This window comes from Bos mutus, chromosome 21 (assembly GCF_027580195.1).
Source record: "Bos mutus isolate GX-2022 chromosome 21, NWIPB_WYAK_1.1, whole genome shotgun sequence".
Taxonomy (NCBI): domain Eukaryota; kingdom Metazoa; phylum Chordata; class Mammalia; order Artiodactyla; family Bovidae; genus Bos; species Bos mutus.
This window is the reverse complement of record NC_091637.1, coordinates 56,424,657-56,437,926: the sequence shown is the minus strand read 5'-3', so window position 1 is coordinate 56,437,926 and position 13,270 is coordinate 56,424,657. Positions and strand designations below refer to the sequence as shown.

Below are 13,270 nucleotides of genomic sequence, written 5' to 3'. Positions count from 1 at the left end.
TGAGGGCCTGTGTTGAAAGGTAATCAAGATGAGTCCATCCAAAGAATCAGGCCCTGGGGGACTTTAAGGAAAATCTTCTGACAGCTGCATCAGCAGAGCAGAAGCCAGAGAAGGTCACTGGGACTGTGTCTCCACACTGTGGCAGCCACAAGACTTGGGCCAAGGAGCAGCAGCTGATGCCAGAGTGAGTGACAGCTTGGAGTTCTGACTACAGGTGAAGATGAAGATGCCAACAGGAACATTCAAGACTGGCGGCAGGTATCTGGAGCTGGGAGAACTCCTTCCGAGGCCCCGGTGCTATGAACAAACATCCACTCTGGGCTCAGTGTCCCCCACTGTAAACAGGGAGCCTAGGCCACTGATGAAATTAAAACTCATATTTTAGAGCAAGATGAGAAAATTTAAAATAACCCGATCTATTTATTTTTGGCTGTGCTGGGTCATCGTTGCGCGGGGTTTTCTCTAGTTGCGGTGAATGGGGGCTACTCTCTACTAATAGCTGCAGTGCAGGGGTTTCTCATTGCAGTGGCTTCTCTTGTCGTGGAGCACGGGCCCTAGGGCACAGGCTCTGGAGTTGTGGCATGTGGGCTCAGCAGTTGTGGCAAATGGGCTTAGTTGCTCTGAGGCATGTGGGATCTTCCCAGACCAGGGATCAAAGTCATGTCCCCAGCATTGGCAGGCAGATTCTTTACCAGTGAGCCACCAGGGAAGCCCGAGATGAGAAAATTTAAACATAAATGTTTTCCTTGCTGGTTTGAGCCTCCTCCCTCCCCCTTAGTGTGTGTTGTTCAACCCCATTAAGCAAACCTCCCTAGGTGACAACATTCCTTCTTTAATTTTATAAGGGGCCACGAGGACCCATGACCCGCTACACACTTTGTAGTGCAGATCTGAACTGTGTAACCTGTCAATAACTTGACTATGGCCTTTTCTCAAAAACTTCATTCCTGGGCTCTGACCTCTAAAAGGGTGGAACAATTCTCAGAGCTTTCTGAAAGACAGTCTCCTGGATTATAATGCTCAGGTCGGTGCAAATAAAAATGTTCATTTCTTTCTAGATCAACTATTTTTTAAAAGACGTATTTATTTCTGGCTGCACTGGGTCTTCGTTGCTGCACGAGGTCCTTCTCCGGTAGCAGCAAGCGGGGTCTACTCTTTGTTGCAGCATTCAGGCTTCTCACTGCAGTGATTTCTCTCGTTGCGGAGCACAGGCTCTGGGCATGTGGGCTCAGTAGCTGTGGTGCATGGGCTTAGTTGTCCTACAGCACGTGGACCAGGGATTGAACCCGAGTCCCCTGCACTGGCAGGCGGATTCTTTACTGCTGAGCCACCAGGGAAGCCCCTAGATCAATTATTGATTAATTCTTTCATCTACACCACTTGCCTCAGAGGTCATGGGACAGGGTAAGGAAGAACTCAGCCACAGTAGACACCTAAGTGGTAACTCCTAGATGAGATGAAGAGCTCATGACCGTTCATGGAAGAAGTCAAGGCTCATCAGATCCTGGGACAGGGCAGGGAAGGCGAACCCACTGGTGAAGGAGGAGAATCTGGGAATTTTGGGGGTGGATGACCATGAAACCAAGCCCCCCGGGAACTGAGTTGCCCCACTGGGTTTATGATTAACCTCTTTATCCAAAACTTGATTCCTTTTCTTGGCCTGCCCCTGTTCCCCTCAGGATTGAGGTTTATCAAAGAAAAGGGGGAACCGAAACCAAGTAGGACACTTTGGGGCCTTCCTTGGTACAAAAGCCCCTTGCTGTGCCGTTTCTTGTTTGTAGAAAAAGGCTTTGATCTCCTAGGCCTTCCCTGAGTTCCAAAGAGCAGACTTAAGTAGTCAGTAATTAGGGAAGCGAGGGAATGTAGAAACAAAAGGACAGCAGTCCATCAAGAAAAGCAATGACAACTTAGCAGTCCAGTGATTAAAAAAAAGTGTCCTAGTCCCTCCCTAAGGGATACGCAGAACAGTCTGATGCATATCTTTGAGTTGTTCTGCAGAAACTAACATCAGCCACCCAGGTAAAGGATGGTCACTACATGGCTGACCATGAGCACAGAGACTCCAGACTGGCTGGAACCAGGTTGATGAAGATTCCCAAAACATCACCCTGTTGCCTCACCACCAACCAATCAGAAGAATGTCCCTGAGCTGCTGTTCTCACCTTATATTGCCTTTAAAACCTCTCCCTGAAAGCCACTGGGAACTTCGGGTCTGCCTTTTGAGCACTAACTGCTCATGCTGTTTGCTTGCCACTTGCAGAAAATGCTGTACTTTCCTTCACTACAAGCTGGTGTTCGTAGATTGACTTCGCTGCACGTGGGTGAATGGACCCACGTTCTGCTGAGTAACAAGCACTCCAAAAGACCTGTTGGAGCAGCTGGCTTGGATCAGTGACGTGCTATTAAGCACCTGTCCACGACAAAAAAAAAAGTCCTGACGTATAGTGAATGAGGATTGCCATGGCTGTAAGTATTCCCATCATTGCTAATAAGAAGTTATCGATGATTTAACAACTATCTTAAAATTTCTGAATATTGAACAAGACTTTGTAAGCCTATCAGCTGTCCTCTACCTCAGAGGTTCCCCTAACACTGGGAACTCTCTATACCATCACAATACGTAGCTATATCTGTTTGAAGACCTCTAATGTGAGGGAGCTCACTACCTCACTGGGCAAGTCATTCTGAGAACCAGTCCTCGATTTCTATTGGGATGAAATCTGTTCCTCTGAATCCTTCCTCTTGTTTCTTTTTCTACCCCTTATAAGGCCACAGGGACAACATGCCCCATCCCCACGCAGCCCTTCAACTATGCAGAGAAGGCCAACACATCTCCGCTGATGCCCTAGGGTCAGCTCTTCTCCAGGTTGATCAGCCCCCCTCTCCTTATGGCACCTACAGGTAACATTTAACTTTTCCCCTGTGTCTGACACTGAGCCACACATTGGTTTACACACAGTCTCCATGAATTTGCATACGGAGTGCTTTGCTTTCTAGTAATATTTTAAGGTGTACACTGAGATAGTTTTCAGTACAATCACAGAATCATGCAAATATCACTGCAATTCATTTTAGGATATCTTCATCATCCCAACAAGGAATCCTGTCCTCATTAACTGTCATTCCCCAATTCCTCCTAATGCCCCAGCCGGTGTCAACCACCAATCCATTTTCTGTCTTTGTAGGTTTGCCTTCTGATATTTCCCATACGGAATCACACAGTATGTGGTCTTTTATGTTTGGTTTCTTTCACTTGGCATGTTTTTAAGGTTCACCTGGGCTTCCCTGGTGGCTCAGACAGTAAAGAATCTGCCTGCAATCCAGGAAACCCAGGTTCGATCCCTGATCAGGAAGATCCCCTGGAGAAGGGCATGGCAACTCACTCCAGTAATCTTGCCTGGAGAAGCCCATGGAGAGAAAGAGCCTGGTGGTCTACAGTCCACGGGGTGGCAAAGAGTCAGACATGACTGAGCCACTAACCCTTTCACTTTCACGCTGTCATGACTTACATAATGCATCAGTCCTTTCTTCCTTTCTTTAAAATTTTATTTATTTATTTTTGGCTATGCTGGGTCTTTGCTGCTGTGTGGACTTTTCTCCTGTTGCAGCTAGTGGGGGCTACTCTCTAGTTGTGGTGTGAGGACTTCTTTTCTGTGGAGCACGGGTTCCAGGGCACGTGGGCTCAGGAGTTGCAGCTCCTGGGCTCTAGAGCACAGGCTCAGTAATTGTGGCACACAGGCTTAGTTGCTCCACGGCACATGGGATCTTCTCAGCCCGAGAAGATCCACGTCTCTTGGACTGGCAAGTGGATTCTTTACGACTGAACCACCAGGGAAGCTCCAGTGCTTCATTTCTTTTTAGTACCAAATAGTATCCATTGTATGCACATACCATTTGTACTTGTCCCATTAGTTGATGGATATTTGGGTTGATCCGCTTTGGGGCCTTTATGAATAACGCCACTGATATTCATGTATGAGTTTCTGTAGAGACATTGTTTTCAATTCTCTTGGGTATATACTTAAGACTAGAATTGCTGGGTCATACGGTAACTCTGTCTACGGCCATACCACCCTGAATGCTCCAGATCTCATTTGATCTTGGAAGCTAAGCAGGGTCGGACCTGGTTAGTACTTGGATGGGAGAACTCCTGGGACTACTAGGCGCTGTTGGCTTGGGCTTCCCTGGTGGCTCAGTCGGTAAAGAATCCGCCTGCAAGGTGGGAGACCTGGGTTCGATCCCTGAAGAAGGGAACAGCTACCCACTCCAGTATTCTGGCCTGAAGAATTCCATGGACTGTTTAGTCCATGGGGCCACAAAGAATCGCTCAACTTTCACAGTAACTATATTTAGCAAGTGAAGAACTGCCAGGATGTTTTTCCAAAATGGCTAAAGAATTTACATCCCACTGACAGTGCGGGGCAGGGGGGGGTCCCAATTTCTCCACATTCTTATCAACACTTGTTATTATCATTTTGAAATATTTATTATTTATTTATTTGGCTGCATTGGATCTTAGTTGTAGCATGTGGGATCTTCACTCTTCGCTGAGGCATGTAGGATCTTTAGTGGCAGTGTGAGAACTCTTAGTTGTGGCACACGGAACCTAGTTTCCTGACCAGTGATTGAACCCAGGGCCCCTGCACTGGGAGCGCAGAGTCTTAGCCACTGGACCACCAGGGAAGCCCCATTATTAGCTATCTTTATTGTTATAGCCATCTTAGTGGGTATAAAGTTGTATTTCACTGTGTTTCTTTCTTCCAGTTTTACTGCAATATAACTGACATACATCATTGTATAAGTGTAAGGTGTACAGAATAATGATCTGGCTAACTCACATCATGAGACAATCATCACAAAAGTTCAGTGAATGTCTCATCGTGATTTTGACTTATATTTCTCTGATGTAAAACTACACTGAGAATCTTAATGATTGATGATTTGTACATATTCTCTAGAAAAATTTTTTTTCAGATTCTTTGCCTGTTTTGAATTAGATTATCTTTTTATTATTGAGTTGTAAGTTCTTTATATATCCTATGTTTAAGTGCCTTATATAAAGTGTTCGATTTGCAAATATTTTCTCCCATTCTGTGGGTTGTCTTTTAATTTTCCTGATGAAAAGATGACGGTGTCCTTTGAAACACAAAAGTTTTTAATTTTGGTGAGATCCAATTTACCTATTTTCTCTTTGGTTGCTTGTACTTTCTGTGTCATAGCTAAGAAACCAACATCTAGTTCAAGATCATGAAGATTTACCCCTGTTTTCTTCTTTTACACTTAGGTCTTTGTTCCATTTTGAATTAATTTTTGCATACAATGTGAGATAGGGTCCAACCTCCTCCTTTTGCATTTGGAGATGCTTTTGAACTGTGGTGTTGGAGAAGACTCTTGAGAGTCCCCTGGACTGCAAGGAGATCCAACCAGTCCATTTTAAAGGAGATCAGCCCTGGGTGTTCTTTGGAAGGAATGATGCTAAAACTCATGTGAAGAGTTGGCTCATTGGAAAAGACTCTGATGCTGGGAGGGATTGGGGGCAGGAGGAGAAGGGGAAGACAGAGGATGAGATGGCTGGATGGCATCACTGACTCGATGGACGTGAGTTTGAGTGAACTCCAGGAGTTGGTGATGGACAGGGAGGCCTGGCATGCTGCGATTCATGGGGTCGCAAAGAGTCAGACACGACTGAGCGACTGAACTGAACTGAACTGATCCTGTTGTCCCAGCAGCGTCTGTTGTAAAGATTATTTTTTCCCCAATGAATTTTCTTTGCACCCTTGTTGAAAATCAATTGACCATAAATTATGGAGTGGTTTTGAACCCCTTCATTGTACTGTTTTTATCCTCCTGAGTGTGCTGAGTATCCTTCTGTCTTTCTACCTCTGAAATGTAGAGTCTCAAGCTAGGAAATAATCTCCCAGGTGTGGTCTGAGCAGCTCACAAAGGAGCATGACCATCACCTCTCTCATCTAGATAGTCTACTCCTGTTAACATGACCTAAGACAGCTCAGCTTTTCTGCAGCTACATATACAACATTCTTGGGGAACTATGGGCAACTCTTTTGAATTCTGAGGTTGGGATCACAATGTGGAGATGAAAGGAGACAAAAAGAGCTTAGGAGATGAGTAATTACATGTAGATACTGTTTTCATCAGGATAACAGGGACAACACAAAGGAAATGACACAGCTCAGACTCAAGAGACCATGGTCTGGTTGTGTTGTTCACGCTGAGACCTTTGGCCACTCACTCACTTCCCATCTCCAGGCTCAGCGGCTTCTTCAGTAAAATGAGAAGACTGCTGTAGATTTGGAATGGCAAGTAGGTTGAATTTCCCTGTGAACTCCAGTTGATGGGCAGCAGCTGCCCAGACTATTACACTAAAGGCTCGGTAGAGAAAGTCTGCTGGGATCGCCTACTGTTGTCAGCCACAGGCTGGGTACTGGGCTATGCATTGTCTGAGCGTGGATGAGACCTGAGACTGGGGTTTCTTCCAGCACTATGCATTCCGTGATGCGCAGACCCCTAGCTCATACCATCTGAAGTCTCTCTGCCAAGCCAGACTGGCTCTGGCCCAGCAGACAGTCTGAGAGAAGGTAGGCAGCCAGGCCAGCTTCTCTGTGGCTTCCGCTCCACCAAATGCTTTTTCCTGGACCTGTGAAAGCTGAGCCACAGCTGCCGCCTGGTTCCACCTCTGGCCCAGCCTTTGGAATCACGTGGAGACGGAAGAGAGGCAGCTAGTCGCAGAATCAGCATCGCTCACATGTATATAATCTGCAAATGCTCAACCAATGCTTCCAGCCCAGTTCCATGGGCCAGATAACTGCATGAGGCCCTGATGGGTTCCCACAGTCACTGGGGCTCCAAGAACGGTGCCTGGGATCTGTTGTGAGAGAGTTCCCTAGGTGTCTCCTCACTGGGAGACCAAAAGGCCTTCTGAGATGAGGTAGGGCATAGGGTGCAGCTTAAGCCCCCGACCCTCGGTGGGTGCCCCCTGGGAAGCTGGGACCAGACTTGGAGGGCCCCTGCCCACAGCCTCACCGAGGGGAAGTCAGCTCAAGCAAGTCTTCCGGGCCCCGGAAGTGCTGAGAACAGGTCTGGCTGTCTCAGCTCGCACGTCACAGCCCACATCAAGGGATCGAGTGGGTCCACGGCCTTCAAACTTTCCACACCTGTGTGCTGCAGGCCTCTGCTGCCCGGTGTGTGTCAGGCCCACCTGGCTCCCAGCCCTGCCTCCCGGGCTGCCTGCCTGATGCCCACAGCCTTCCCAGAACTGGGGGACAGTTCCTCCATTCTCCCTCTATAACCTTTGGCTCACGGGTCCCAGTCTCTTTCCATACCCCAGCCAGTCCCTTGAACCCAGCCTGATGGGCAGGTCAGCCTGCTCATCCTGCTGACCTCCCTCCCCCAATCCCAGCCTAGGCTAGGACTGTCCACTGCCGTCAGAACCTGCTTCATAGGTGATGGTACCCATTCTGGCCCCAGTGCTATGTGCGATTAGGCCTTGAGGGGTATGTCGACTAGCAGTTTAAGCATGGGCTTGGGAACCAGACAGCCTGGGTTGGAATCCCAGCATGGTGGCCTTGGCACATGACCAAACAATTCTGTCCCAATTTCCTCACATTTAAAATGGGAAACATAAGCATTACTGCCTTACGGAATTGTTGAGGGTAGTGCCTGACATACAGCAAACATTCATTGAGGTTATTATCATACATTCATTCATCCAGTAATTTATTGAGCATCTACTATGGACCGACACCATTCTAGACTTTTCACAATAATACTTACAATAATAGCCACACACAGTGAAAAAGCACTGACATTCCCTCCCTCCCTCCGCCCCCTTAAAAACTCCTGGGAAATTTCACTGAACATGGAAGTGGTTACTAGAGAAGACAGAATTTGGGGTACCAACTTCTGGCTGAGACTGAAGCTGAAAGCAGTGGGGACAAGAACCCAAGTCACCGAGGGTGATGGACAGGCCCTGTGCATCTCTGTGATACGTGCACGTTAAGGTGCTCTGATGCCAGGCTTTCCTCGTGGCTCAGTGGTAAAGAGTCCACCTGCCAATGCACGAGATGGGTTCCATCCCTGGTCCAGGAAGATCTCACATGCCTCGGAGCAACGAAGCCCGTGCACCACAACTCCTGAGCCTGTGCTCTAGAGCCTGGGAGCCACAAATACTGAAGATGGAATACCTAGAGCCTGTGCTCTGAAACAAGAGAAGCCATTGCAGTGAGAAGCCTGCACGCTGCAGCTAGACGCCTGCACGCTGCAGCTAGACAGTAGCCCCCACTTGCCACAACTAGAGAAAAGCCATGCATCAACAAAGACCCAGCACGATCAGAAATAAATACCGTACATCCTTTTGCACCTTTTGGATTTCAACCATGGGACAATATCACCCATCTGAAAAACGATCAAAGCAGTTTGGAACTTTGAAAAAAAAAAAATTCTCGTTAACGGGGTTTCAGATGTGAAACTGAGCTGAGTTCTGTACATGCAGATCTAGAGAACTGTGCCTTCTTGGGGTGGCTCAGTGGTAAAGAATCTACCTGTCAATGCAAGAGATGCAGGTTCAATCCCTGGGTCAGGAAGATCCCCTGGAGAAGGAAATGGCAACCCACTCTAGTATTCTTGCCTGGAAAATCCAATGGACAGAGGAGCCGGTGGACTACAGTCCACGGGGTCGCAAAAGAGTCAGACGGACGACCTAGTGACTAAACAACAGCAACAAATCAACAAACATAAGGCCTCTGTAAATACTATGCAACTTAAAAAAAGAAAAAGAACAAGGAAGCTCTCTGCATACTGACACGGAAAGGTTTTCAGGATATGTCCTTAAGTGACAAAAGCAAAGTACAGAAGAGCGTCTAGACTGTGCTCTCTGGTTGGAAAAAAAAAAAAAAGGCTTATTTGTATTTGCAAAAAGTCACTCTGAAGGAACACACAAGAAACTAACAACTCGTGGGGCAGGGGTGGGAACAGGCACGTGGGGGGCAAAGGTGGGAAGACTATTTCATTTAATTTTTTTTTCATTCAAGAAACATGAAAATATTGAAATAGTGCAGAAAAAGCCTTGATGCAGTCTGTGGCATTAACCTCTATAAAGATGTCCTTTCAATCCTAAACCATTTGAAAAAAATCACAACTTTTAAAATATATATTTTTATTTTGAATCCTGCAAATGTTTTACCTACTCAAACATAAATAATGTTTCCAGAGATTTCTGTGCCAGGCATTGCTCTAACTGCTTCACATACATTAACTAAGTTGACTTTTTCAAATGACCCTACAAGATAATGCCGGTTATTGCTCCCATTTTACAGAGGGGGAAACTGAGACACAGAGAAATTAAGCAACTCACTGAAGCTACAGAAAGTGGCACGCTGAGACTGGAACCCTGGCCATCTCAGAGTCTGTGTTCTTAATCACCCTGCGAAATCCCTCCAGACTTTTATTCACAATGTATGATTATTAAACATTATAAACATACAATACAAGAAAGAGACGGAGGGCAGATCTCGTCCACAGAGCGGAAGACTTAACACTCTCAAGGTATGAATCCTATGCAAACTGATTGAACGAATCGGTGCAATTCCAATTAGAACCCCAAAAGTGTTCTGTGAAAAGTGCCAAGATCATCCAGGACATACTTGAGGAGGGGGTAGGATTTGGGCTGCTGGAAATCAAGACTTATGATAGAGCTACAGTGATGAAGAAGGTATGGTATTGGGGCAGGGACAGGCACATAGGTCAGTGGACTAGACAAGTTCAGAAAGAGATCCCCCAACACAGTCACTTGAGGTACATATGGTCACAGTAGAACATTGAGGAAAGGACAAACTTTGCAACAAAATGTGCTGAGACAACTAGCTATTTGCATGGGAAAAAAATAAATGTGATCCATTCTTCACAGCTTATACAAAAATCAGTTCCAGGAAGACTCTGTTCTGATAAAATGTAAAAAGCAAAACAAACAAACAAAAAGCCTCTAGAAGAAAATAAAGAATACTTTCATAATCTGATGGAAAAGCGACTTCTTAAAACGGTGCACACACACACACACACCTCAACCTTAAATAAAATTTTAAGTTTGACTGCATTAAAATGAAGACTGTTTATCAAGATACCATCAAGACAGTGAAATTTATGCCCTGTGTGGGAGAAGATACTTGTAACACAAAGTGCTCAGAACTAGATTATACACAGAATTTCTACACATTGATAAGGAAAAAACAAGACAAATAATAACAAATAGAAAAATGGGCAAGAGGCTTGAGCTGGCACTCAACACAGAGACCATCCAAATGGCCAGTGAACATCTGAAAAGCTTCTCAAGAGCAGAGAAATCAGAGAATCTGGAATTAAAACTTGAGGAGCCTGTGAGAACAGTTGTCATGAGGCAGACCTACATGACCAAGGACTGGGGCCATGGAGGAACCGGAATGCTCCTGCTCTGCCTGTGGGAGTATAAACTGGTCCATGAGCGGTTCTTAATCCTGGGATTGAGGGATTTCTGTCTCCTTCTTGACACTGTTATTCCACATTCCAAATTTTTACACTGAGTGTGTATTACTATGAAAATCAGAAAATAATGGACGAACATTTCAGAGGAAACAATTAAAATGGAAGAAAAGATGGCCAGGGGAAAGACTTCCCAGATCAATGTGCCCATCAGGGTCTCTCCTTCACATACAACTGAGTGAAACGGTGCAGGGAGTTGAAAAGATCATCAGAGCCCCAGCCTGGTTGCCCCTCAGCTACCCCGAACACACCGAGGGAAGAAAAGGGCCTCTGTGCCTAGAAAACAAATGTGTTCCAACCTGTCCCTTAGCTCTCTGAGTCTCAGTTTCCTCTTTTGGAAAAAAAAGCAAAATATCATTCTCATGAGGCCTAACAGGTGGCTTGGATGGTAAAGAATCTGCCTGCAATGCGGGAGTCATGGGTTTGATCTCTGGGTGAGGACGATCCCTTGGAGCAGGAAACAGCAACCCACTCCACTATTCTTGCCTGGAGAATTCCGTGGATACAGGAGCCTGGCAGGCTACAGTCATACTTATAGGGCCAAGGAGCCGGGCAGACCAGAAATAATTGCGTCTGGGAAAGGTGAATACCCAGACATAGTTAAATACATAAAACAGGTCCAAAGGAACCAAATTGATTCCAGAATTTATTTTTCAGCTGGCAGGGTTTTCCCTGCTCGTGGTCCAGCCAATGCTGCCTGAAAGAACTGAACGCAGTGATGGAAACGTCCTGTGTCTGCACCGTCCAGTGCAGTCGCCATCAGCTGCCCTTGGTTTGAGCATTTGCACTACGGCCAAGTTCAACTGTTACTTCACTTTAATTAATTTAATTTGTAAAACAGATACATGAGGCTAGTGGCTAACGTACTGGACAATGCGGGTCTAGACTTTTCTACTGTTTAAATCTTTTCAGTGTGTGTGAATTCATATACTGTATGCGGGATTTGTTTTTAGTTAGACAGAAAGAAAAAAGATTTAAAAAAAAAAAAAGACAACTCAACACATGTCAGTGCTATGACCATTAGCCATTGCCCAATTTGGAAAGTTCTTCAGGAAGACCATGTCTTCGGTCATCTGTTCCAGGGTTTAAGGTCCCCTTCTCTCAGGAGCTGCCCACGCCCCCACGGCTGGCTGTAGGTCAAGGTCCCTTTTGCACATGGATCCCAGCCCAGGCCTCCCCAGGCTTGTCCCTACAGAGCTCCCGGGGTCCTCGCCGACCTTCCTTCTGCTGTCTTCTCCTCCCCACGTGGGCCAGGTTTGGAAAACAGGAGGCCCGTCAGCTCTGGGGAGGCCCGTCCTTGGCCCCTGCTGGCCTCCTTCCCTCCGGAATCGCCCCTGCCACGTGGCAGCCCACAAGTCCCACCGTGAACTTGGCCTCTGGCCCCGCTGCTGCTTACTCAGCGGTTCCCCCATCATCTGGGGGAAATGCAAAGGAGATCACGACCCTCGCTCCCAGGCCTGACCAGGGTTTAGGAGCGAGAGGTAGGAGGAGGGAGCAGGGGCCCCGTGGTGGACAGGTCTCAGCCCAGAAGGGGAGACGCGGGCTCTCCACGCCCTCACCCAGACCTTCCCGCTGGACCTTACCTAACTTAAGAGAAGCTTAAGTTTCTCTTTCCCTCACCCTTTGTGTCTGGGGCCTGACTGAATTTCCCTCTGAGACCGGCCTTTCAAGGTCTGTAAAATGAGACTGAGAACAGACCCCGAAAGGCCGCGATGAGGACAAAATGCCGACAGCATCTGGAGCTTCACAGTAGCTCTGTCTGTGGTCACTGCGGACACGACTAATGCTGGACAGCTCTGAGCGGTGCAGGAAATGCTCTACCCCAAAATGCTCTACCCCAGAAAGGCGGCCGGGCTCTGTTCCAGCCTCAGCCACAGGCTGGCTGTGTGTCCTCGGGCAAGCCTCCCTCCCTCTCTGGGCCTCAGCTCTCTCACTAATGAGATAAGCGAAAGGATACTTACCCTCCCTCTTTCAGAGGCTTGCCGGAAGGGTGAAACATGAGCAGAGTCAGAGGGGTGTGCTTTGACAAAATGAACCCCCATTTCTAAACCAGAAGTGGGGTCACGCCCAGGGCCTGTCCAGGGTTCAGGGGTGAACACTGACCCAACCCCTGATGCTGCCCGGCTGGGGCACTGCCTGCACCCCCAGGAGGCAGGCTCTGGACATCTGCACCTTGTAGGAAGCTGCTGCGGCGTCACATTCCTCCAGCCCCTGGCGACACTGAGTCACCCTGCGACCCACCTCACAGCTGTTGTGACCGCATTTCCTCTGCGGGGTCCTGTGCACGCCCCAGCTCGGCAGTCCTGACGCTGTCTGACAGCACACCTCCTGGGCCCAGGCCCACCTCCCAAAACAAGATGGACATCCCACCCCCGCCCCCAAAATCCCACCTCCAGGGCTGTGCCCTTTTTAGGGCTTGGGTCCCCTCCCCCATCAAACTTTACAGGGTGCACGGTCCCTGATGCCTGAGCATAAGGGAAGTTAGCCGCAGTGAGTTTTCAAGAGCGGAGGAGGCCGAGGCCTCTGGCTCATTACCTTTGGGGGCCTTTGGGAGGCACTGGAGTGGGGAGAGAAGAAACACACTCCACCCCTCCCAGGTTAAAGTGTCTCCCAGCGACTCCGGGAGAAGGGGCGGCAGAGGATGAGATGGTTGGATGGCATCACCGATTCAGTGGACATGAGTCTGAGCAAACTCCAGGAGATGGTGAAGGACAGGGAAGCCTGGCGTGCTGCAGTCCAT

At 47.7% G+C, this 13,270-nt stretch overlaps 1 protein-coding gene and 1 pseudogene across 1 annotated transcript in view; one reads left to right on the top strand and one right to left on the bottom strand.

The window, feature by feature from the left end:
- Positions 1–13,270, bottom strand: part of RIN3 (Ras and Rab interactor 3) — a 135,904-nt gene that overhangs the window by 105,775 nt on the left and 16,859 nt on the right. The window lies entirely within an intron of this gene.
- LOC138984440 (5S ribosomal RNA) lies at positions 4,057–4,175 on the top strand (annotated as a pseudogene).